At 45.5% G+C, this 26,723-nt stretch overlaps 2 long non-coding RNA genes and 1 pseudogene across 2 annotated transcripts; 2 read left to right on the top strand and 1 right to left on the bottom strand.

The window, feature by feature from the left end:
* LOC117192634 overlaps window positions 1-26,723 on the bottom strand; it is a 78,150-nt pseudogene that overhangs the window by 33,069 nt on the left and 18,358 nt on the right.
* LOC117192636 lies at window positions 15,593-16,130 on the top strand. The gene is made up of 2 exons (XR_004474403.1): window positions 15,593-16,024; window positions 16,080-16,130. It is a non-coding gene; the product is annotated as an uncharacterized LOC117192636 (long non-coding RNA).
* Window positions 23,243-23,898, top strand: LOC117192635. Its single transcript, XR_004474402.1, has 2 exons — window positions 23,243-23,683; window positions 23,738-23,898. It is a non-coding gene; the product is annotated as an uncharacterized LOC117192635 (long non-coding RNA).

The raw sequence follows: 26,723 nt of genomic DNA on the forward strand, positions 1-26,723 counted from the left end.
GGCCGTGGCAGAGCATACACCCTCTATGGGCTATGTTTGGGAGGTCACGAAAAGGGGCATAGGAAAGGGTGATAGATTTAACAGCCCAGATTGTCAACTTTTTCTGGCATTTCCCTTGTTCTATGAGAGGGCCCGAAGGTTCTAGCATGTTGAGGGGCTTGGCTTCGGTCTCTTCCCGTTTTGGCGCTCGACCCGAGCATTCGTTTTCTTTTATCAGAAAAAAAAATATATTTTTTATCTAAGTGCTTCAGAAACGAGAAAGTCTCGAGTTAATCCGGCGTTAGTTTTTCCAAACTAGGACCGGCTATTGGCGCAGTTTATACGGCAGAAGAGGAACGCCGTGTCGCCGCATTTTCATTACAATACCGACCCGGTTCAGCTTCACGGATCCAAAGACGCCGAGGCGTCGAGTAGATCGAGAGACCGAGGGACGCAAAAGAGGTCCAGAGGAGCAGCCGAAGCTGCGGTGGAAAATTTACAGGCCCAAGTACCCGGGCACCAACGACGCTAGCGGGAGTTGAGTGGTTTTTGGAAGAAAAAAAAAAACTCCTTTTTTTATGGTTGGAGAGCGAGCCAAGGAAGGGCTACATAGCGCAGACTGAGCGCGATCAAGAACAGTCTGAGATTTCGAGGGGCGGCGCGAGTGGTCGTCGAAAACAGCCCGATTGCGGAAGGTCGGGAAGAGATCGGGAAGGCAGAAATTTGAAAAGAATTAATATATGTATTGTCGAGTGTTTTATGTTAATTTAAATAATTTTTTTTTGTTAGTTTTTTTCTTTGAGAAAGACATCGGCAGTCGGCAAGGGGCAGCGCGAACGAGAAAAAGAAAAGGGGCGAGAAAGTTTTTTTTTAATGTAATGAGTCGCTCAAATTAAGTGTGGAGAGAGGAAAGTGGGGAATTTGTGAGTGAGTTTTTGTTGTGCTTTATGCCACTCCCTATCGGAGTTCTCGTTCCAGGTCCGATTCTCCTCCGGAAAGCGCTTTCGTCGGTGGACATGCGGATCTGCGGGTGAGTGCGAAAGAGAAATGTAAAAGACTCAACTCGAACGATTTGACTCGAGTCCCACTGAAAAAGTAAAGAGGAGAGGGACAAATACTTTATATGCTTCCCCCTTACTGTTTCTATTTCTTCCCCCCTTTCGGTTTGGCCGTTGTTAATCTTTTTATATGTGAAATAATTATTCATTTTGTTTATCACTATTATTAAGTCATTTTGAAATTCCATCTATTTTATCTGTTTTATGCGTACCTATTTTTGGGTTAGGTTTAGTTTTAGTTTAGAAATTTGTTTATGTAGGGTTCAATAAATTTTATAATGTTCTAGAATATAGTTTTTGTTTGCCTTCGGCTAGCCAGATGCCCCTGAGAGCCCCATGAGAACGCAGAGGGGTCATTCCGTGAAAATTGCGACCTAGGGATGGCCAAGGAAGGGAGGGTCAACCCGCTTCAACGAGATCGGAGGCGAGGAAAAGCGTTCGGGAACAGGTAGAAGAAAGAGCCAATTATGTGTTCAGTCGAATTTTAGGTCCAAATTAACTCTCGTCGTAGCACGCACAGATTATAACCTTGTAATAATGAGAATAGGCATTAAGTGAGAGGAGGGCAAGATCACCACCCCAACTAGCCGACGAGCCTCCCAGCCGGGAATATCTGCGTGCCCCCTTCTCTCACTCCCCGACACCTGCCAAGTTCGTTACAGTTATAAGTAATTATTAATTTCATTATTATAAAGTAAGTGGCGCCCAACAATGGGACCCAAAATAATTGGTAGAACCGCATCTCGATGTGGTCAACAATATCGCAGGAACACACATCAAAAACACTTTCGATTTTTCTGGCAAACTAGATACTATGTAGTGAGCTTGAGAAGAGAAGCATATACGTTTGTCCGCTTTTATTCTCAAACTACGGTTGCTGCAGCATCTGGGCCAGAATAACGAGCTTCACAGTCAGCTAAATTTTGCAAATCAGTCGCATAGGAGTTATTGTTGAGAAGTTGCTAGCAGCGATCGACAAGCCACGGCTGACGTCGTAGAGCTTAGTAGGCGATTAAATACCCTACAGTAATGGAGTCCGTAGCCCAACTAGTTAGACGTTTGGAAAAGCAGGGAAGAAGGCTTTAGATAAGTCTACCCTGACCACGGATAACAAGTTTTGGCAAAGACCCATCCACTTTCAGCAATAGTATGCGGCAGATTGGCAGGACACATCCTACAGGCCTATGATGATCTAGAATACTGCAATGCAGTCTTCATTGATATGCAGCAAGCCTTCGATAGAGTTTGGCATATCGGCCTACTGAGCAAAATTAAAAAACTGTTCCCAGCACCATACTACGGTGTCCTACGATCATACTTGGAAGGACGTCAGTTTATGGTCAGGTTCAGGAACACACATTCAACACCTTGCCAAATGAGAGCTGGAGTTCCACAGGGCAGCGTCCTTGGCCCGCTGCTTTACTCTATCTATACTGCAGATCTACCCTCCCCAAGCGAGCAACATATGGAGGCCCCCCATAAGGCTCTGCTTGCTACCTACGCGGACGATATAGCACTACTCTACAGCTCCAAGTGCCGCCTTGAGGCAGCAGATGGTCTCCAAGAGTACCTCTACTCTTTGGCAGCTTGGTGCAAAAGATGGAATTTAAAAGTCAACCCACTGAAGACCACCATGCTTCACCCTGAAAGCGCTCATAGACCACACCCCACCCATAAAGTTTGAAGGCGTAACTTTGGACCAACCAGAGCAAGCAAAGTATCTCGGTATCACCCTTGATAAGCGTCTTACTTTTGGTCCACACTTGAAAGCTACGGCTCGTAAATGTGGGCAAAGAATGCAGCAATTGCGGTGGCTGATTAACAGAAGAAGCACCATGTCACTGTGAGCCAAAAGAGCAGTTTGTGTACACTGTGTAGCCCCGATCTGGCTCTACGGTGTGCAGATTTGGGGTATAGCTGCCAAATCGAACTATAAACGGATACAGGTCTTGCAGAATCGCGTCATGAGGCAAATAACGAACTGCCCTTGGTACGTGCGCGGCTCCACCCTACATCGGGATTTGAATCTGCATACAGTAGAGGAGCAGATTGGAAGGCACACCAGCAGATACAGTGACAGGCTAATTAGACACCATAGTGTGCTCGCCAGACGATTACTACCTGCCAGGCCTGTGAGGCGGTTGAAGAGATTGGGTTTTGCCAAAACTATTGGCCAACTCTAAGTTTCCCTCCCAATATTATAATATTATATTTTTTGTAAGTCCTCTCGCATTTAGCATTAGGTTTGGCTACCCCAATATTATTTACCAGTGATGTTAAGATACGTTATATGCAATGTACGGATTCAACGCTTATGAAAAAAAAAAATAAAAAAAAAAAAAAATTACATACAACATGAGATTTTATATGTGTCCATACCGAACATTGTGCAGTTGCGACAAGTGGTCCGCAAGCGTGAAATGTTCATCGAAAACACTGCTAAGCCAATCCCGGCTACTCGACGATTTGTTCCTCGCAATCAGGTGAACGAAATGTCCATCCAGACAGAAGGTCTGGCAGAAGCCGATTCGGAAGAAGCTGACGCTCTTGATATCGACGCGATGACGCTTTCTTGCTGGAATTGCAATAAACAAGGCCACCGATATCAAGAGTGCGAAGCAGAGCGTAAAGTATTCTGTTATGGATGTGGTAAGCGGGACACATATAAACCATCGTGCCGAAAATGTAGCTCGTCAAAAAACGAGTTGGCTCGTGCACCGATATCGAGTGCACGCAAATTAGTGTCGAAGGCGACGAATACGGAGTAATCGGGGCTACGTCAAGCTCACTTCCCCTACCTCCTGACATAATAACGACCACTATGATACCAGTACAGGACGACGATCAGGAAAGGACCCCTGCGCGAGAGACCGTAAGCGTAGGAAGCTGTTCCGCACGCAGAGCAAAAATGCGCGCAGAGCATTATTAGCCTCTGTTATTAGTAATATAACTGATCTACGACCCTACGCCAATGTCACTCTGTTTGGCAAGACGATAAGTGGATTAATGGACACAGGCGCCTCAATCAGCTGCCTTGGGGGTAAATTTGCAGAAGAGGTAGCTCGAACAAACCCTGAGGTCAAGCCGATGAAGTCAGCCGTGCGAACCGAAGATGGGAAAAAGCAAGTTATTCTAGGTAGGATCTCCACACTCATTTGCTTTCGTGGAAATTCCAAACGAATATGCCTTTATCTTGTACCATCGTTATCGCAGGAGTTATATCTAGCAATAGACTTTTGGAGAAGCTTTAATCTACTGCCGTTCTTCTTAATCAGCAAAGCGAATAATAACAGTTTGGCGGCTATAAACTTTGACAACCCGATGCAAATACCTTTGTCGGAATTACAGCAGAAGGAACTAGTAGCGATAGTACAGATGTTCCCTTCGTTTGCCGAAAAAGGATTAGGAAAGACAAACTGGCTTACACATGACATAGAAATTTCAGAGACTCGGCCCATAAAACAACGTCACTACGCAGTGTCGCCTGTAGTCGAAAAATGTATATACGAAGAGTTGGACCAAATGTTAGGCCTTGGTGTGATTGAAGAATCAGATAGCCCGTGGTCTTCCCCTGTAGTAATTGTGCGTAAGCCAGGTAAGGTTCGCCTTTGCCTTGATAGCTGGAAAGTTAACGGAGTAACAGTCAAAAATGCTTACCCTATGCCCCTCATTGATGGCATTTTAAGTAGACTTCCAAAAGCGCAGTTCATTTCAAGCATCGATCTTAAAGATGCTAACTGGCAGATTCCGCTTACTCCAAGGGCTCGGGAGAAGACGGCTTTTGCTGTGCCTGGGAGGCCGCTATATCAATTCACGGTGATGCCGTTTGGTTTATGCAATGCCCCACAGACCATGTCCAAACTGATGGATAAAGTTATCCCACCATCTTTGCGAAATGAGATTTTCATTTATCTCGACGACTTATTGGTGATTTCGGAGTCCTTCGAGAAGCACATGTCCGTGTTGAAAGCGCTGGCCGACCGGCTGTCTCAAGCTGGACTGACGATAAACGTAGAGAAGAGCAAATTTTGCCTGAGGGAAGTGAAATACCTGGGCCACGTGATAGGGTATGGGATGATACAAACGGATCCCAAAAAAGTTGCTGCTATTCGGGAGTTTCCAGTGCCTCGATCGGTGAAGCAAGTGAGACGATTTTTGGGAACCACTGGATGGTACCATAACTTTATTTATTAAAAACTATGCCGGAATTGCTGCCCCAAAATATCAGATACACTAAGGCAACGTCGATCGTTTGTATGGACCAACGAAGCTCAAAGGGCGTTTGAAAGTTTAAAAGACCAAATGTGCGAGGCACCAGTCCATTCATTGCGATGCCAGCCACACCGGAGTTGGCGGCGTGTTAATGCAAACGGATAGCGATGGTAATGACATCCCAATCGCATTCATGTCTCGCAAGCTGAATCAGTGTCAGCGAAACTATTCAGTCACGGAGAAAGAGTGTTTGGCAGCCATAATGTGTGTGAAGAAGTTTCGAGCTTATGTGGAAGGACACGGGTTCTCCATCCATACCGACCATGCATCATTGAAGTGGCTAATGTCACAATCGGACCTAAGTTCTAGGTTGGCAAGATGGGCTCTCAAATTGCAGGGGTTCAACTTCAAAATTTTCCACCGCAAAGGTAGCCAAAATGTTGTCCCAGATGCTCTGTCGCGGGTTCACACCGAAGATCTATCGGCATTCAGCTGCGATGGATTGGTAGACTTGCAGTCTGATTGCTTGATCGCTGACGACCTGTGTTGGAAGCTGTGGGTTCCAACGGAGCTGGTGTCCGATGTACTAAAACAGAGTCACGAACAGTCGTTAGCAGCTCATAGCGGCATTAATAAAACGTTGGAGAGAGTTCGACGTTATTATTATTGGCCAAGTTTAGTAACCGATGTGAGAGCGTTCATAAACAGCTGTTCGGTCTGCAAGTGCACCAAGTACCCGAATCGTTCGTTACGACACCCATTAGCTCCAGTGAAGGAAACTCAACGAGTGTTTCAGAAGTTGTTTGTGGATTTCCTGGGTCCGTATCCACGAAGCAAATCCGGAAATATCGGTATCTTCGTTGTTTTGGACCATCTTTCAAAATATCCCTTTTTAAAACCCGTAAAGAAATTTACAGCGGAGGCGATAACTCGATTCATGGAAGAGGACCTATTCCATTGCTTCGGGGTACCCGAAATGGTTGTGTCCGACAATGGAGTACAATTTAAGTCCCATCACTTCAATTCGCTGTTGAAAAAGTACAATGTGCAGCATTTTTATACGGCTGTGTACGCACCTCAAGCCAACGCATCGGAACGCGTTAACACATCCGTTATTGCCGCCATTAAAGCTTACATCAAGCCAGATCAAACTAATTGGGATGAGCAGCTTAGTTTTATTAGTTGTGCCTTACGATCTAGTCTGCATTCAGCCCTAAACGACAGCCCCTATCGGGTTGCATTTGGACAGCACATGATAACCAATGGAGACACCTATCAGCTCTTACGAAATTTGCAGGTTTTAGAAGATCGTACCGTGAGTTTTGGTCGGGAAGTTTCGTTTGATGTGATTCGAAAAACAGCGCAACGAACAATACAAAAACAACACCAACGAAACGAACAGCAGTACAACCTTCGAAGTCGTGAAGTGGCGTTCAAAGTTGGCCAGGAGGTCTACAGGCGCAACTTTCAGCAGAGCAATTTCGTTAAAGGTTTTAGCGCAAAACTAGCTCCTACTTTTGTAAAAGCTAGAATAAAACGTAGGCTTGGTCACAGTTATTACGAGTTGGAAGATCCCCAAGGTAGACTTATCGGAAAATACCACGCTAAAGACATAAAGCAGTGACCATCCTAATACAGGTTAACGGGTTTCCTCCAAGCGTCTATCACCCTTTGATGTGATTAACACCAAAGTGTGATCTTGGCCGGGGGGATTTGTAGTGGTCGCTTGTCGGGCGGATAGGAAAGCATATTTGTGTTCTTCGCCTGAAAGTATACCCGATGGTATTTGTACAATTTATATATTTATGTATATTATATATATAAATATATTTATATATATTATATTATTTATACAAGTATATATCACACCTCACCGAGATACTTATTAATTATTAAGTTTATTCCCCATAGTTAGTATATAGTAAGGTTGGCTTAATTTCTTGTTGTGGTGTTACATGTTAAATGTTCAGCATTCAAGCATTCAGTTGCACGGTGAGAAAAAAAACGAGAGGGAACGTTGTGAGTTGCTGCGGACACCGCAACTCTACATTTATACCCGATACCTAGTCAGTATGGCTCTCCTCCGGCAGACGCCGCTAATATTAAACGACACGACAAAGAGTGCGTGCGAGAGAGACAGAAAATCAGTCTGAGCGTGACGTCGGGCGCTGCGTAACAACTGCAAATTGATTTGTTCTTATTGGCTATAAAAATGATCCGATCTGATCCCGATTCAGGAATCTGATAGATATGGTCATTATCTATGATTCTGCGTTTTAAGTTTTCTCGTATCCTCAATATTGTGGATGCAACAGATTTTCGTCCTTTGTGGGGGCGGAAGGGGGTGGGGCGAAATTTTGAGATATACGTTTTAAAGTGAGATCTCACAGAAGTGCGGATACCAAATTTGGTTACTCTAGCCTTAATAGTCTTTGAGATTTGTGGATATCCCCAGATTTTCATCCTTTGCGGTGGCGGAAGGGGGTGTGGCGAAATTTTGAAACAAACTCGTCTCGGTCCGATATATAAGGAGTGTGGATACCAAATTTGGTTGATCTAGCTTTTATAGTCTCTGAGATCTAGGCGCTAATGTTTTACTCTAAGCAAAGCCGGCTATGCTACGTGTGTGTTAGAGAGCGACAGGGCGAGAAAAAATGAAATTGTTTTCATGATGCTGGCTATAATAATAATACGATCTTATTCAAATTCCGCAGTCTGAAAGATATGGTCATTCTCTACGATTCTGCGTTTTTGGTTTTCTCGTATCTTTAAAATTGTGGATGCCACAGATTTTCGTTCTTTGTGGGGGCGGAAGTGGGCGGGGCGAAGTTTTGAAATATTTTTGTAGCAGTGACATATCACAGAAGTCTGGATCCAAAACATTGTTGCTCTAGCTCTTATAGTCTTTGAGCATTAGGCGCTAATAGGGACGGACAGACGGACAGACGGACGGACGGACAGACGGACAGACGGACAGACAGACATGGCTCAATCGACTCGGCTATTGATGCTGATCAAGAATATATATACTTTATGGGGTCGGAAACGATTCCTTCTGGACGTTACACACATCCACTTTTACCACAAATCTAATATACCCCAATACTCATTTTGAGTATCGGGTATAAAAAAACCTGGAGAAAGAAGGAATTAGCACCGCAACCCCATCCCCCTATTTTCGCAGTGCCAGTTCCAACCGGGTAAATATGTGAATGGAGTAACTGTTAGAAAAAGTAGCCTGATCAGTATTTTCAAATTCCACATTAGAATCGGCACTTAGTTTAAGAAGTATCCAAAAGCTGCAGCCCGAGCTTTAAGCCCCCGCACTACGAACCAGCTGATCCACCAAGTCGCGGGCAGTGAACTTTGGCTGCGCGAGGCGAGGACAGCCGTCTGAACGGGCTTAGTGCGGCGAATTGGCGTAGCCGTTTCGCGTTCAAAACCGGGACAAGAAACGGAAACCGGTGCTTGCAGTCAGCGTAGGACCGACGCCGCTTAAATGTTCCTACCGGGCGGGAAAAAATAGTGCACCACGTGTGTACATAACCTCCCGGCGACCCCTAGTGGTATCGCCTCTCCTGTTCTTCTCGTGATTCGGCCTAGCTGTTCAAACGTTTATTTAAAGAGCAGCTGAGGCCCGTGTTTGTCTTATGTGCACGTTAGTGTCATTATGTAGGCTGAATGTACCCGAAAAACTGTAAGAGATGTGCGATTTGGGCGGATCTACTGACCAACAAAAATTTTGTTCTCCGGATCTGCCTTTGCACGATCCTTCGCCATTCACCTTGAATGGTTATGGAAATGGTGGGGAGATTTTTGTTCGTTTTTAAGCATATTCTTAATGTCAACCCTAGGTGGCGCTAGCCCCACACGAAAAGGAACATTTAACATGTAACACCACAACAAGAAATTAAGCCAACCTAACTATACACTAACTATGGGGACTAAACTTAATAATTAATAAGTATCTCGGTGAGGTGTGATATATACTTGTATAAATAATATAATATATATAAATATATTTATATATATAATATACATAAATATATAAATTGTACAAATACCATCGGGCATACTTTCAGGCGAAGAACACAAATATGCTTTCCTATCCGCCCGACAAGCGACCACTACAAATCCCCCGGCCAAGATCACACTTTGGTGTTAATCACATCAAAGGGTGATAGACGCTTGGAGGAAACCCGTTAACCTGTATTAGGATGGTCACTGCTTTATGTCTTTAGCGTGGTATTTTCCGATAAGTCTACCTTGGGGATCTTCCAACTCGTAATAACTGTGACCAAGCCTACGTTTTATTCTAGCTTTTACAAAAGTAGGAGCTAGTTTTGCGCTAAAACCTTTAACGAAATTGCTCTGCTGAAAGTTGCGCCTGTAGACCTCCTGGCCAACTTTGAACGCCACTTCACGACTTCGAAGGTTGTACTGCTGTTCGTTTCGTTGGTGTTGTTTTGTATTGTTCGTTGGGCTGTTTTTCGAATCACATCAAACGAATCTTCCCGACCAAAACTCACGGTACGATCTTCTAAAACCTGCAAATTTCGTAAGAGCTGATAGGTGTCTCCATTGGTTGTCATGTGCTGTCCAAATGCAACCCGATAGGGGCTGTCGTTTAGGGCTGAATGCAGACTAGATCGTAAGGCACAACTAATAGAACTAAGCTGCTCATCCCAATTAAGTAAGCTTTAATGGCGGCAATAACGGATCTGTTAACGCGTTCCGATGCGTTGGCTTGAGGTGCGTACACAGCCGTATAAAAATGCTGCACATTGTACTTTTTCAGCAGCGAATTGAAGTGATGGGACTTCAATTGTACTCCATTGTCGCACACAACCACTTCGGGTACCCCGAAGCAATGGAATAGGTCTTCTTCCATGAATCGAGTTATCGCCTCCGCTGTAAATTTCTTTACGGGTTTTAAAAACGGATATTTTGAAAGATGGTCCAAAACAACGAAGATACCGATATTTCCGGATTTGCTTCGTGGATACGGACCCAGGAAATCCACAAACAACTTCTGAAACACTCGTTGAGTTTCCTTCACTGGAGCTAATGGGGGTCGTAACGAACGATTCGGGTACTTGGTGCACTTGCAGACCGAACAGCTGTTTATGAACGCTCTCACATCGGTTACTAAACTTGGCCAATAATAATAACGTCGAACTCTCTCCAACGTTTTATTAATGCCGCTATGAGCTGCTAACGACTGTTCGTGACTCTGTTTTAGTACATCGGACACCAGCTCCGTTGGAACCCACAGCTTCCAACACAGGTCGTCAGCGATCTGATCAGCAGCCGCGTGTTCTGCTCGCCGATATATGAGATTATCGATCACCTTAATGTCTGGCATCTGTGTCTGGTTGCCTTTAATTTTTCGAATCAGTTCCAAATATTCTGCTGACTTGAAGCAATCAGACTGCAGGTCTACCAATCCATCGCAGCTGAATGCCGATAGATCTTCGGTGTGCACCCGCGACAGAGCATCTGGGACAACATTTTGGCTACCTTTGCGGTGGAAAATTTTGAAGTTGAACCCCTGCAATTTGAGAGCCCATCTTGCCAACCTAGAACTTAGGTCCGATTGTGACATTAGCCACTTCAATGATGCATGGTCGGTATGGATGGAGAACTCGTGTCCTTCCACATAAGCTCGAAACTTCTTCACACACATTATGGCTGCCAAACACTCTTTTTCCGTGACTGAATAGTTTCGCTGACACTGATTCAGCTTGCGAGACATGAATGCGATTTGGATGTCATTACCATCGCTATCCGTTTCCATTAACACGCCGCCAACTCCGGTGTGGCTGGCATCGCAATGAATGGCAAATGGAATGGTGAAGTCGGGGCTATGTAGGACTGGTGCCTCGCACATTTGGTCTTTTAAACTTTCAAACGCCCTTTGCGCTTCGTTGGTCCATACAAACGATCGACGTTGCTTTAGTGTATCTGATATTGGGGCAGCAATTCCGGCATAGTTTTTAATAAATTTATGGTACCATTCAGTGGTTCCCAAAAATCGTCGTACTTGCTTCACCGATCGAGGCACTGGAAACTCCCGAATAACAGCAACTTTTTCGGGATCCGTTTGTATTATCCCATACCCTATCACGTGGCCCAGGTATTTCACTTCCTTCAGGCAAAATTGGCTCTTCTCCACGTTTATCGTCAGTCCAGCTAGAGACAGCCGGTCGGCCAGCGCTTTCAACACGGACATGTGCTTCTCGAAGGACTCCGAAATCACCAATAAGTCGTCGAGATAAATGAAAATCTCATTTCGCAAAGATGGTGGGATAACTTTATCCATCAGTTTGGACATGGTCTGTGGGGCATTGCATAAACCAAACGGCATCACCGTGAATTGATATAGCGGCCTCCCAGGCACAGCAAAAGCCGTCTTCTCCCGAGCCCTTGGAGTAAGCGTAATCTGCCAGTAAGCATCTTTAAGATCGATGCTTGAAATGAACTGCGCTTTTGGAAGTCTACTTAAAATGCCATCAATGAGGGGCATAGGGTAAGCATTTTTGACTGTTACTCCGTTAACTTTCCGGCTATCAAGGCAAAGGCGAAACTTACCTGGCTTACGCACAATTACTACAGGGGAAGACCACGGGCTATCTGATTCTTCTATGGCCTCATAAAAACTGTCAACGGTTCGTTGACTTTCTGCTTCCTCTGGGTGATCGCGGTTCTGATTTCTAAATCTGTTCTGCCGTCCGAAAACTGCGATCTCAGAGCAATACAGAGATCAATCCAGCACACTCTTGGTACGCTTTTATGATACCTCCAGTACCATTCACCCGCGCTTCCTTCGAACAGGTTGCTCGCGTAGCGAAATAACAATTCAAAATTGCTATCTAATGTCTGGCTGGTCAGAGCTTCGACGCGATACAAAAAATCATCTATTGACATAGAGGAGCGCCCTGAGAATCTCAACTTCCAGTTCGCGATTATCTGGCTAATCCGATCCGCGCGCAACTGATGTGATTGCTGCGACTCGGGTGGAGCTGACAAGTTAGTCGGTCGCTCGGACGCTGAGTTTGGTAATGCTGCGTTTTCCCTGGCGGATAACCTAAAGAGTTGCTCAAAGGATTGATTTGACCTAACGGGAGAGGACTGCCTATGGGCTGGGTGTACCCTTTCCGTTGGAACTGGAGCTGCATTCTGGAGCGACAATCTTTGAAACCCCGCTTCAATCGCGTTAGCTAGCATTTGAGTGTGCTGTGCTAGTGCGGCTGTCACTGCGTCCGCAATGGTCTGTTGCAAGCTACCATCCGTGGCTGGCAGACCCGTTCGAGCTGCTGAAGCTGACACCACTGCTGCCGCAGAATTTGGCGGTTGGCCTCTAGGACGATCTGGAGCGGCCATTGGACCGGAAACACTAGGCCCTTCGGGTTGGCTAACACTTCGGACCCCACTCTGCATATTGGCAGCGGATAATTGGTTTTGCTGTGATTTAAGTGTTTTCGAACGGGATCTGGTCACTGAAACTGCCCCTGGTTGGTTGCCTGAGGCTTGAGCTGCTTCTAGTTCTTCTGCCAAATTAAGGGTCGATTTGCTCAGCGCAGTTCTGCACACTGGACAGACTTTCTTATTTCCTGAACGTGCACTAAAGCAGGTGTGATGGAAAAAGTGGTTACAGCTGGTAGCTAATAGCTGGCCTGGGTATTTGACTTCTTGCGTGCATACACAGCAAACGGTTTCGCTCTCTTTTGGCTGAATCCTATAATCCGGGCTTCGGTCTACCGGCATTGTAACGTTATACTATATATTAACTAGCTTTAAGCATGTTCCTATAAATCTAGTTCAGACAAATATTAACAAAACGAGCTGGAACTTTGTGAGTTGCTGCGGACACCGCAACTCTACAGTTATACCCGATACTAAGTCAGTATGGCTCTCCTGCGGCAGACGCCGCTAATATTAAACCACACGACAAAGAGTGCGTGCGAGAGAGACAGAAAATCATTCTGAGCGTGACGTCGGGCGCTGCGTAGCCACTGAAAATTGATTTCTTGCTTTTGGCTACAAAAATGATCCGATCTGATCCAGATTCAGCAATCTGATCGATATGGTCATTATCTATGATTCTGCGTTTTTAGTTTTCTCGAATGTGCAATATTGTGGATGCCACAGATTTTCGTCTTTTGTGGGGGCGGAAGGGGGTGGGCCGAAATTCTGAGACATACGTTTTATAGTGAGATCTAACAGAAGTGCGGATACCAAATTTGGTTACTCTAGCCTTAATAGTGTAACGCTTGGATCAGCCGAGAGAGCTAGTTCGCAGCGCCATCTAGTGGTCGGCACCGTAATGGCCGTGGCAGAGCATACACCCTCTATGGGCTATGTTTGGGAGGTCACGAAAAGGGGCATAGGAAAGGGTGATAGATTTAACAGCCCAGATTGTCAACTTTTTCTGGCATTTCCCTTGTTCTATGAGAGGGCCCGAAGGTTCTAGCATGTTGAGGGGCTTGGCTTCGGTCTCTTCCCGTTTTGGCGCTCGACCCGAGCATTCGTTTTCTTTTATCAGAAAAAAAAATATATTTTTTATCTAAGTGCTTCAGAAACGAGAAAGTCTCGAGTTAATCCGGCGTTAGTTTTTCCAAACTAGGACCGGCTATTGGCGCAGTTTATACGGCAGAAGAGGAACGCCGTGTCGCCGCATTTTCATTACAATACCGACCCGGTTCAGCTTCACGGATCCAAAGACGCCGAGGCGTCGAGTAGATCGAGAGACCGAGGGACGCAAAAGAGGTCCAGAGGAGCAGCCGAAGCTGCGGTGGAAAATTTACAGGCCCAAGTACCCGGGCACCAACGACGCTAGCGGGAGTTGAGTGGTTTTTGGAAGAAAAAAAAAACTCCTTTTTTTATGGTTGGAGAGCGAGCCAAGGAAGGGCTACATAGCGCAGACTGAGCGCGATCAAGAACAGTCTGAGATTTCGAGGGGCGGCGCGAGTGGTCGTCGAAAACAGCCCGATTGCGGAAGGTCGGGAAGAGATCGGGAAGGCAGAAATTTGAAAAGAATTAATATATGTATTGTCGAGTGTTTTATGTTAATTTAAATAATTTTTTTTTGTTAGTTTTTTTCTTTGAGAAAGACATCGGCAGTCGGCAAGGGGCAGCGCGAACGAGAAAAAGAAAAGGGGCGAGAAAGTTTTTTTTTAATGTAATGAGTCGCTCAAATTAAGTGTGGAGAGAGGAAAGTGGGGAATTTGTGAGTGAGTTTTTGTTGTGCTTTATGCCACTCCCTATCGGAGTTCTCGTTCCAGGTCCGATTCTCCTCCGGAAAGCGCTTTCGTCGGTGGACATGCGGATCTGCGGGTGAGTGCGAAAGAGAAATGTAAAAGACTCAACTCGAACGATTTGACTCGAGTCCCACTGAAAAAGTAAAGAGGAGAGGGACAAATACTTTATATGCTTCCCCCCTTACTGTTTCTATTTCTTCCCCCCTTTCGGTTTGGCCGTTGTTAATCTTTTTATATGTGAAATAATTATTCATTTTGTTTATCACTATTATTAAGTCATTTTGAAATTCCATCTATTTTATCTGTTTTATGCGTACCTATTTTTGGGTTAGGTTTAGTTTTAGTTTAGAAATTTGTTTATGTAGGGTTCAATAAATTTTATAATGTTCTAGAATATAGTTTTTGTTTGCCTTCGGCTAGCCAGATGCCCCTGAGAGCCCCATGAGAACGCAGAGGGGTCATTCCGTGAAAATTGCGACCTAGGGATGGCCAAGGAAGGGAGGGTCAACCCGCTTCAACGAGATCGGAGGCGAGGAAAAGCGTTCGGGAACAGGTAGAAGAAAGAGCCAATTATGTGTTCAGTCGAATTTTAGGTCCAAATTAACTCTCGTCGTAGCACGCACAGATTATAACCTTGTAATAATGAGAATAGGCATTAAGTGAGAGGAGGGCAAGATCACCACCCCAACTAGCCGACGAGCCTCCCAGCCGGGAATATCTGCGTGCCCCCTTCTCTCACTCCCCGACACCTGCCAAGTTCGTTACAGTTATAAGTAATTATTAATTTCATTATTATAAAGTAAGTGGCGCCCAACAATGGGACCCAAAATAATTGGTAGAACCGCATCTCGATGTGGTCAACAATATCGCAGGAACACACATCAAAAACACTTTCGATTTTTCTGGCAAACTAGATACTATGTAGTGAGCTTGAGAAGAGAAGCATATACGTTTGTCCGCTTTTATTCTCAAACTACGGTTGCTGCAGCATCTGGGCCAGAATAACGAGCTTCACAGTCAGCTAAATTTTGCAAATCAGTCGCATAGGAGTTATTGTTGAGAAGTTGCTAGCAGCGATCGACAAGCCACGGCTGACGTCGTAGAGCTTAGTAGGCGATTAAATACCCTACAGTAATGGAGTCCGTAGCCCAACTAGTTAGACGTTTGGAAAAGCAGGGAAGAAGTCTTTAGATAAGTCTACCCTGACCACGGATAACAAGTTTTGGCAAAGACCCATCCACTTTCAGCAATAGTATGCGGCAGAGCTAGCCATCAAACGCTTGGAAAGACAGAACAATCTCTTTATAAAGAGTTTGCCTGGCCACGGGTGATGGAAAACCAGCATACCTGTCCGCAGAAGCAAGAGGGCGAAGGAGAGTAAAGAAGACGAAACTGATTAGCTTCGATTTACTCGCACTTTAGCTTGCAGTCGTTGTTTTTGTCTTGCGGATCGGCGCGCCAAAGCAACAAAACGTTTGGTTGTTGCGAGGGCTGATTAGCACGGCACAAGTAGCGGTAAATTATGTTTGTTCTTTCTTCTCACACCAGTTCCAATAAGATTTTTTTTCAGGGGAACTAAGCTATGCTTGAAGGCAAATAAATGTTTTTGTATTTCTTTATATATTGCGGTTTTTACAAAATATTATTTTTTATTTATAATTTGTTTTATGTTTTGTTTTCAACAATAAAAGCGTCTCAATTCCTCAAGCGGCAAACAAAAAAAAAAAAAAAAGGGTCAAAAACGAAGGTGTTAGGAGAGAACAAGGGTGATAAAACGCGGAACAGCTGGTTCAGTTGAGATAGGTCATTGATCGGCAGAGAGTTGTGAGCGCTGAAGAAGGATAGGCTAGTTGAAGTACCGAAGGGAATTGAGCGGGTCAGCTGTGTTGAATCTCGTTGATAGTGAGTGACAGAGTAAGCGGAAGTTAACAGTTGGAGATAAAGGGAACGTATTAATAATGGAGGGAGAACCTGTAGATCCGTCCGTCTACATTCTGTGTGGAGAAGAGTTTGGATCTCAGCAGTTATACAAGACCAGGTGTGGCCACGAATTTCATAAAGCTTGCATAGTGCCATATTCGAGGGAAAATGCCAAATGTCCTAGGTGTGGAAGAGTCACTTTTGACTTGCAAGGCGGCGCATCGGGCTCGGGCATGCAAACAGCCAAACAGCAGGCAGGAGGCAAAGAAAAAGCTTCAGGCACCCCAGCGGCGGGAGCACCCGGTAATAACCCAGGGTCGGCTCCAGTGGATAGCGGGAATATAGGGATCATGATTACCCAAGCAGTGCGGGCCATGCAAAACGACCTTTTATCCCAGTTGTCGGAGCAGATGGCGCAAATAATACAAACCAATGTCGCTGCTCATCTTCAACTGACTGGCCGAGATCATCATACTCGAAATTTAGCTCAGGACCATAGTTCGCAGGGTCAGGAAGCAGGCGGAGGCCGAGAATCGACAGGATTTTACAGAGAGGGCAGAGACACTCCTAGAAGTATAGCTTCCGACCTGTCCCAAAGGCCGGACAAGGTCGTACACATTATGAATGGTTGGAAGCTACGATTTAGCGGGAATGCGGAAGGAATTAGCGTTGATAATTTTATCTATAGAGTAGAAGCTCTTACCCATTCAACGCTGGAAAGCAACTTCGCGGTGCTATGTAGCAACGCTAGCATCCTCTTTGACGGAAAGGCTCGTGAATTCTTTTGGAGGTTTCATAAGTCAGTGGTAGTTGTACGATGGGACTTGCTTTGTCAGGCTTTAAGGAAACAGTTCCGAGACACTCGCACGGATGTGGACATTCGGGAAGCGAACAGTGACCGGAAGCAAAAGAAAAGGAAGGGTTCGATGCTTTTTATGAAGCCATAGTTCAGCAAATGGATAGTTTAGAGTCTCCCTTGTCAGAAAAGTCTGTGGTAGCCATACTGCGAAGGAATTTGAGGCTCGAAGTAAGGCACGAGTTGCTCAATATAAACATAACTTCGGTTGGGGAGCTCAGGGAAATATGCAGACGAAGAGAGAGTTTCCTGGATGACGTGAGACGGAATTATGGTTATCAAAAGAGTGTCCCTTTCCGTAGGCAAGTGGCTGAGTTGGTGGAGGAGCACATGTCTGATGACGCAACGGAGTTTTCCGAAGGGGAGGGCGAAGGCGAAATAGGAGCGTTGGCCTTGGTATGTTGGAACTGCCATAAGGAAGGACATCGGTACCGGGATTGCGAATCCAAACGCAAGATCTTTTGCTATGGGTGTGGCATTCCAAACATTTACAAACCAGCTTGTGAAAAATGTCAGAAAAAAAACGGCAGGGCGAGCACACAGCCTCGTCAGCTTCAAAGTGTGCGTCGCCAAAACCCAGTCCGCGAAACCAGACGCCAGCCAGTAGAAAAGCAACACCAGGCAGTTATAGATACAACCATTCCAGTCCAGTCCGTCAGTAGTGTAGCAACAAATTTATGGCACAATTTCATTAATTCTCATTCAGATGCAGAGGCTGCAGAAACACTGTTCCGTCATAAATCCAATTCAAGACACTCCAAACGGATGAGATCATTTTGGAAGGCAGCTAAATCGATAAATGCGATTAGGTACAAAGAGCTAGATAAACGTCCGTACGCAGAGGTAAACATTTTTGAGCGGCCAGTGCTTGGGTTGTTAGATACGGGGGCAGCGATGAGTGTAGTTGGTGGGAATTTGGCTAAACAAATAATCACCAGTAGGATTCCATTTAAACGGGGAATCTCAGTTGCTCATACTGCAGATGGCAAGCGTCAGGAGGTTCTGGGGCGATTGAGAACTCCAGTCACCTATGATAAGGTTGTGAAGGACTTGGAACTACATATCATTCCGTCGCTTAGCCAGGACTTATATCTAGGAATCTATTTTTGGTCCACGTTCAATTTATTACCTCCGGAGATGCAGGTAGCAGAAATTTGTCAGGAATCGCATGAACTAACTCTAAGCCAGAAAGAGGATTTGCAGAAGGTTGTGTCGGGATTTCCATCCTTTGCAGTCTCTGGTTTGGGTAGAACATCGGTTTTGTCGCACTCGATCGATGCAGGAGATGCCAAGCCCGTAAAACAACGGCATTTTCCCGTGTCACCAGCAGTGGATAAATTGCTGTATGCTGAAGTGGACAGGATGCTCAAATTAGGAGTTATTGAGGAATCTGATAGCGCCTGGTCCTCTCCAGTTGTGCTAGTCCAGAAACCGGGAAAGGTTCGACTTTGCCTAGACAGCCGGAAGGTCAATGCCGTTACACGAAAGGATGCCTATCCGTTGCCGCAAATAGACGGTATACTAAGTCGCCTCCCCAGAGCAATGTTCATCTCAAGTCTGGATCTCAAGGATGCCTATTGGCAGATACCCTTGGATCCGGAGTCTCGGGACAAAACTGCTTTCACAATTCCGGGTAAACCTCTATATCAGTTCAAGGTCATGCCGTTCGGTCTCACCAACGCGTCGCAAACCATGACCAGATTGATGGACAAGGTGATCCCGGCGGAACTTCGCAATGAAGACTTCGTCTACTTGGATGACTTGTTAATTGTTTCCGATAGCTTTGAGTCGCATCTAAAGGTATTGAGAGTTGTAGCGCAGCATGTTCGATTGGCCGGATTAACGCTTAACGTGGAAAAGAGCAAATTCTGTATGCGTTCTGTGAAGTATCTTGGTCATATCGTCGGGGAGGGGGTCATTCGAACGGATCCCGGGAAAATTTCGGCCATGATAGACTTTCCAGTACCGAACTCTCTGAAAGCCTTACGGAGATTCCTTGGAATGGTTGGATGGTATCGTAAATTTGTAGAAAATTTTGCGTCAATAGCTTCCCCTCTCACTGACTTGCTGAAACCTAAGTGCAGATTTGTCATGACACCAGAAGGACGTACAGCGTTCGAGGAACTTAAAAAATTGTTGTGCTCTGCGCCAGTTCTTCGCAGTCCGGATTTCAACCAGCCGTTCTTTGTGCATTGCGATGCCAGCAAATCAGGAGTTGGAGGTGTCTTGGTTCAAAAGACTCCAGAGGGAGACGAATTTCCGATAGCTTTTGTGTCGAAAAAACTTAATAAGGCGCAAAGAAATTATTCTGTGACCGAGCAAGAGTGTCTGGCGGCAATCGTTTGCATCAACCGTTTCAGAGCCTACATTGAAGGACATGATTTTACGGTTATCACCGATCATGCATCTCTGAAATGGCTCATGACTCAGACGGATCTACATTCGCGGCTAGCCCGATGGGCATTAAAGTTACAGGGCTTTAACTTCAAAATTGAACACCGGAGTGGTCGTTTAAATGTTGTACCCGATGCCTTGTCCAGAGTCAATGAAGAAGATTTGGCGGCCGTGGATGGTGGTTATGGTCAAGCAGTTGATCTCGAGTCCCCAGCTTTTAAGTCCGCTGAGTATGTAGAACTGGCAAGCAGAATAAAAGCCAATGACGTTAACCTGCCGGATCTGAGGGTGGTCGAAGGTCTTGTGTACAGGAAGTGTGATTTCGCCACAGGGAGTATTCTTCATGATAATTTTATCTGGAAGTTATGGATCCCACAGAGTCTTATTCCAGAGGTATTAGCCAATGCTCACGACCATCCCTTAGCATCGCATGGGGGAGTTCATAAGACTTTAGAGCGAGTGCGACAGTTTCTCTATTGGCCAAGTTTAGTCAAAGATGTAAAAGCATATGTTCTCGCGTGCGACACGTGCAAATCTACTAATGCACCGAACTCTGTCCATCGACACCCGATGGGAGTGGCACCTGAGTCGCAGAGGTTTTTCCAAAAGCTATACGTCGACTTTCTGGGCCCGTATCCACGCTCAAAAAGCGGGAACATTGGTATATTTATAGTGTTAGATCACTATTCAAAGTTCGTCTTTCTGAAAGCTGTTAAAAAACTAACGGCTGATCTTGTGACCTGCAGCAAGATCTGTTTCATACTTTTGGCTTTCAGGAGATCATTGTATCGGACAATGGCTCTCAATTTAAGTCGGAAGTTTTCCAGAAGTTTCTCAAGGCGCACAAGATATCACATACGGCCACAGCAGTATACTCTCCGCAGTCGAATGCGTCAGAGCGAGTAAACCGGTCGGTAATTGCCGCCATTCGCTCATACGTGAGGGCAGATCAGAAAAATTGGGACGAGGAGCTGAGCAGTATCTGTTGCGCATTGCGAAGCGCGGGCCATTCCAGCCTCGGAACTTCGCCGTATTATATGGTATTTGGGCAACAGTTCGTTAGCTCCGGGGAAACATACAAAATTCTGAGAGCTCTTCGATTGTTGGAGGATAAATCCCTAGTGTTTTCCAAGGAGGATTCGTTAGAGTTGGTACGTAGCAAGGCTTTAACGATAATGGAGAAGCAAAGGGCGAAAAACGAACGGATTTACAATTTGAGATCAAGGGAGACTTCGTATCAAGTGGGCCAAGAGGTGTTCAGAAAGAACTTCAAGCAGAGTAACTTCCAGGCTGGCTATAGTGCCAAACTGGGCCCAGCATATGTGAAGGCCAGAATACGCAAGAAAATAGGGAATGCTTACTATGAATTAGAGGATCTACAAGGACGGTCTATTGGTCGATACCACGCGAAAGACTTAAAACAATAGCTGATCCGCGCAGTTTGGGATCCGACTTGTGTGATACCACTAAGTCAGATCTTCGGCGGGGGGTATTTGTAACGCTTGGATCAGCCGAGAGAGCTAGTTCGCAGCGCCATCTAGTGGTCGGCACCGTAATGGCCGTGGCAGAGCATACACCCTCTATGGGCTATGTTTGGGAGGTCACGAAAAGGGGCATAGGAAAGGGTGATAGATTTAACAGCCCAGATTGTCAACTTTCTCTGGCATTTCCCTTGTTCTATGAGAGGGCCCGAAGGTTCTAGCATGTTGAGGGGCTTGGCTTCGGTCTCTTCCCGTTTTGGCGCTCGACCCGAGCATTCGTTTTCTTTTATCAGAAAAAAAAATATATTTTTTATCTAAGTGCTTCAGAAACGAGAAAGTCTCGAGTTAATCCGGCGTTAGTTTTTCCAAACTAGGACCGGCTATTGGCGCAGTTCACCCGGCAGAAGAGGAACGCCGTGTCGCCGCATTTTCATTACAATACCGACCCGGTTCAGCTTCACGGATCCAAAGACGCCGAGGCGTCGAGTAGATCGAGAGACCGAGGGACGCAAAAGAGGTCCAGAGGAGCAGCCGAAGCTGCGGTGGAAAATTTACAGGCCCAAGTACCCGGGCACCAACGACGCTAGCGGGAGTTGAGTGGTTTTTGGAAGAAAAAAAAAACTCCTTTTTTTATGGTTGGAGAGCGAGCCAAGGAAGGGCTACATAGCGCAGACTGAGCGCGATCAAGAACAGTCTGAGATTTCGAGGGGCGGCGCGAGTGGTCGTCGAAAACAGCCCGATTGCGGAAGGTCGGGAAGAGATCGGGAAGGCAGAAATTTGAAAAGAATTAATATATGTATTGTCGAGTGTTTTATGTTAATTTAAATAATTTTTTTTTGTTAGTTTTTTTCTTTGAGAAAGACATCGGCAGTCGGCAAGGGGCAGCGCGAACGAGAAAAAGAAAAGGGGCGAGAAAGTTTTTTTTTAATGTAATGAGTCGCTCAAATTAAGTGTGGAGAGAGGAAAGTGGGGAATTTGTGAGTGAGTTTTTGTTGTGCTTTATGCCACTCCCTATCGGAGTTCTCGTTCCAGGTCCGATTCTCCTCCGGAAAGCGCTTTCGTCGGTGGACATGCGGATCTGCGGGTGAGTGTGAAAGAGAAATGTAAAAGACTCAACTCGAACGATTTGACTCGAGTCCCACTGAAAAAGTAAAGAGGAGAGGGACAAATACTTTATATGCTTCCCCCCTTACTGTTTCTATTTCTTCCCCCCTTTCGGTTTGGCCGTTGTTAATCTTTTTATATGTGAAATAATTATTCATTTTGTTTATCACTATTATTAAGTCATTTTGAAATTCCATCTATTTTATCTGTTTTATGCGTACCTATTTTTGGGTTAGGTTTAGTTTTAGTTTAGAAATTTGTTTATGTAGGGTTCAATAAATTTTATAATGTTCTAGAATATAGTTTTTGTTTGCCTTCGGCTAGCCAGATGCCCCTGAGAGCCCCATGAGAACGCAGAGGGGTCATTCCGTGAAAATTGCGACCTAGGGATGGCCAAGGAAGGGAAGGTCAATCCGCTTCAACGAGATCGGAGGCGAGGAAAAGCGTTCGGGAACAGGTAGAAGAAAGAGCCAATTATGTGATCAGTCGAATTTTAGGTCCAAATTAACTCTCGTCGTAGCACGCACAGATTATAACCTTGTAATAATGAGAATAGGCATTAAGTGAGAGGAGGGCAAGATCACCACCCCAACTAGCCGACGAGCCTCCCAGACGGGAATATCTGCGTGCCCCCTTCTCTCACTCCCCGACACCTGCCAAGTTCGTTACAGTTATAAGTAATTATTAATTTCATTATTATAAAGTAAGTGGCGCCCAACAATGGGACCCAAAATAATTGGTAGAACCGCATCTCGATGTGGTCAACAATATCGCAGGAACACACATCAAAAACACTTTCGATTTTTCTGGCAAACTAGATATTATGTAGTGAGCTTGAGAAGAGAAGCATATACGTTTGTCCGCTTTTATTCTCAAACTACGGTTGCTGCAGCATCTGGGCCAGAATAACGAGCTTCACAGTCAGCTAAATTTTGCAAATCAGTCGCATAGGAGTTATTGTCGTGAAGTTGGTAGCAGCGATCGACAAGCCACGGCTGACGTCGTAGAGCTTAGTAGGCGATTAAATACCCTACAGTAATGGAGTCCGTAGCCCAACTAGTTAGACGTTTGGAAAAGCAGGGAAGAAGTCTTTAGATAAGTCTACCCTGACCACGGATAACAAGTTTTGGCAAAGACCCATCCACTTTCAGCAATAGTATGCGGCAGAGCTAGCCATCAAACGCTTGGAAAGACAGAACAATCTCTTTATAAAGAGTTTGCCTGGCCACGGGTGATGGAAAACCAGCATACCTGTCCGCAGAAGCAAGAGTGCGAAGGAGAGTAAAGAAGACGAAACTGATTAGCTTCGATTTACTCGCACTTTAGCTTGCAGTCGTTGTTTTTGTCTTGCGGATCGGCGCGCCAAAGCAACAAAACGTTTGGTTGTTGCGAGGGCTGATTAGCACGGCACAAGTAGCGGTAAATTATGTTTGTTCTTTCTTCTCACACCAGTTCCAATAAGATTTTTTTCAGGGGAACTAAGCTATGCTTGAAGGCAAATAAATGTTTTTGTATTTCTTTATATATTGCGGTTTTTACAAAATATTATTTTTTATTTATAATTTGTTTTATGTTTTGTTTTCAACAATAAACGCGTCTCAATTCCTCAAGCGGCAAACAAAAAAAAAAAAAAAGTGTCACAAACGAAGGTGTTAGGAGAGAACAAGGGTGATAAAACGCGGAACAGCTGGTTCAGGTGAGATAGGTCATTGACCGGCAGAGAGTTGTGAGCGCTGAAAAAGGAAAGGCTAGTTGAAGTACCGAAGGGAATTGAGCGGGTCAGCTGTGTTGAATCTCGAATCGTTGAATCTCGTTGATAGTGAGTGACAGAGTAAGCGGAAGTTAACAGTTGGAGATAAAGGGAACGTATTAATAATGGAGGGAGAACCTGTAGATCCGTCCGTCTGCATTCTGTGTGGAGAAGAGTTTGGATCTCAGCAGTTATACAAGACCAGGTGTGGCCACGAATTTCATAAAGCTTGCATAGTGCCATATTCGAGGGAAAATGCCAAATGTCCTAGGTGTGGAAGAGCCACTTTTGACTTGCAAGGCGGCGCATCGGGCTCGGGCATGCAAAAAGCTTCAGGCACCCCAGCGGCGGGAGCACCCGTTAATAACCCAGGGTCGGCTCCAGTGGATAGCGGGAATATAGGGATCATGATTACCCAAGCAGTGCGGGCCATGCAAAACGACCTTTTATCCCAGTTGTCGGAGCAGATGGCGCAAATAATACAAACCAATGTCGCTGCTCATCTTCAACTGACTGGCCGAGATCATCATACTCGAAATTTAGCTCAGGACCATAGTTCGCAGGGTCAGGAAGCAGGCGGAGGCCGAGAATCGACAGGATTTTACAGAGAGGGCAGAGACACTCCTAGAAGTATAGCTTCCGACCTGTCCCAAAGGCCGGACAAGGTCGTACACATTATGAATGGTTGGAAGCTACGATTTAGCGGGAATGCGGAAGGAATTAGCGTTGATAATTTTATCTATAGAGTAGAAGCTCTTACCCATTCAACGCTGGAAAGCAACTTCGCGGTGCTATGTAGCAACGCTAGCATCCTCTTTGACGGAAAGGCTCGTGAATTCTTTTGGAGGTTTCATAAGTCAGTGGTAGTTGTACGATGGGACTTGCTTTGTCAGGCTTTAAGGAAACAGTTCCGAGACACTCGCACGGATGTGGACATTCGGGAAGCGATCAGGGACCGGAAGCAAAAGAAAAGGAAGGGTTCGATGCTTTTTATGAAGCCATAGTTCAGCAAATGGATAGTTTAGAGTATCCCTTGTCAGAAAAGTCTGTGGTAGCCATACTGCGAAGGAATTTGAGGCTCGAAGTAAGGCACGAGTTGCTCAATATAAACATAACTTCGGTTGGGGAGCTCAGGGAAATATGCAGACGAAGAGAGAGTTTCCTGGATGACGTGAGACGGAATTATGGTTATCAAAAGAGTGTCCCTTTCCGTAGGCAAGTGGCTGAGTTGGTGGAGGAGCACATGTCTGATGACGCAACGGAGTTTTCCGAAGGGGAGGGCGAAGGCGAAATAGGAGCGTTGGCCTTGGTATGTTGGAAATGCCATAAGGAAGGACATCGGTACCGGGATTGCGAATCCAAACGCAAGATCTTTTGCTATGGGTGTGGCATTCCAAACATTTACAAACCAGCTTGTGAAAAATGTCAGAAAAAAAACGGCAGGGCGAGCACACAGCCTCGTCAGCTTCAAAGTGTGCGTCGCCAAAACCCAGTCCGCGAACCCAGACGCCAGCCAGTAGAAAAGCAACACCAGGCAGTTATAGATACAACCATTCCAGTCCAGTCCGTCAGTAGTGTAGCAACAAATTTATGGCACAATTTCATTAATTCTCATTCAGATGAAGAGGCTGCAGAAACACTGTTCCGTCATAAATCCAATTCAAGACACTCCAAACGGATGAGATCATTTTGGAAGGCAGCTAAATCGATAAATGCGATTAGGTACAAAGAGCTAGATAAAAGTCCGTACGCAGAGGTAAACATTTTTGAGCGGCCAGTGCTTGGGTTGTTAGATACGGGGGCAGCGATGAGTGTAGTTGGTGGGAATTTGGCTAAACAAATAATCACCAGTAGGATTCCATTTAAACGGGGAATCTCAGTTGCTCATACTGCAGATGGCAAGCGTCAGGAGGTTCTGGGGCGATTGAGAACTCCAGTCACCTATGATAAGGTTGTGAAGGACTTGGAACTACATATCATTCCGTCGCTTAGCCAGGACTTATATCTAGGAATCTATTTTTGGTCCACGTTCAATTTATTACCTCCGGAGATGCAGGTAGCAGAAATTTGTCAGGAATCGCATGAACTAACTCTAAGCCAGAAAGAGGATTTGCAGAAGGTTGTGTCGGGATTTCCATCCTTTGCAGTCTCTGGTTTGGGTAGAACATCGGTTTTGTCGCCCTCGATCGATGCAGGAGATGCCAAGCCCGTAAAACAACGGCATTTTCCCGTGTCACCAGCAGTGGATAAATTGCTGTATGCTGAAGTGGACAGGATGCTCAAATTAGGAGTTATTGAGGACTCTGATAGCGCCTGGTCCTCTCCAGTTGTGCTAGTCCAGAAACCGGGAAAGGTTCGACTTTGCCTAGACAGCCGGAAGGTCAATGCCGTTACACGAAAGGATGCCTATCCGTTGCCGCAAATAGACGGTATACTAAGTCGCCTCCCCAGAGCAATGTTCATCTCAAGTCTGGATCTCAAGGATGCCTATTGGCAGATACCCTTGGATCCGGAGTCTCGGGACAAAACTGCTTTCACAATTCCGGGTAAACCTCTATATCAGTTCAAGGTCATGCCGTTCGGTCTCACCAACGCGTCGCAAACCATGACCAGATTGATGGACAAGGTGATCCCGGCGGAACTTCGCAATGAAGTCTTCGTCTACTTGGATGACTTGTTAATTGTTTCCGATAGCTTTGAGTCGCATCT

The sequence above is a fragment of the Drosophila miranda genome (genome assembly GCF_003369915.1).
Source record: "Drosophila miranda strain MSH22 chromosome Y unlocalized genomic scaffold, D.miranda_PacBio2.1 Contig_Y2_pilon, whole genome shotgun sequence".
Classification (NCBI taxonomy): Eukaryota; Metazoa; Arthropoda; class Insecta; order Diptera; family Drosophilidae; genus Drosophila; species Drosophila miranda.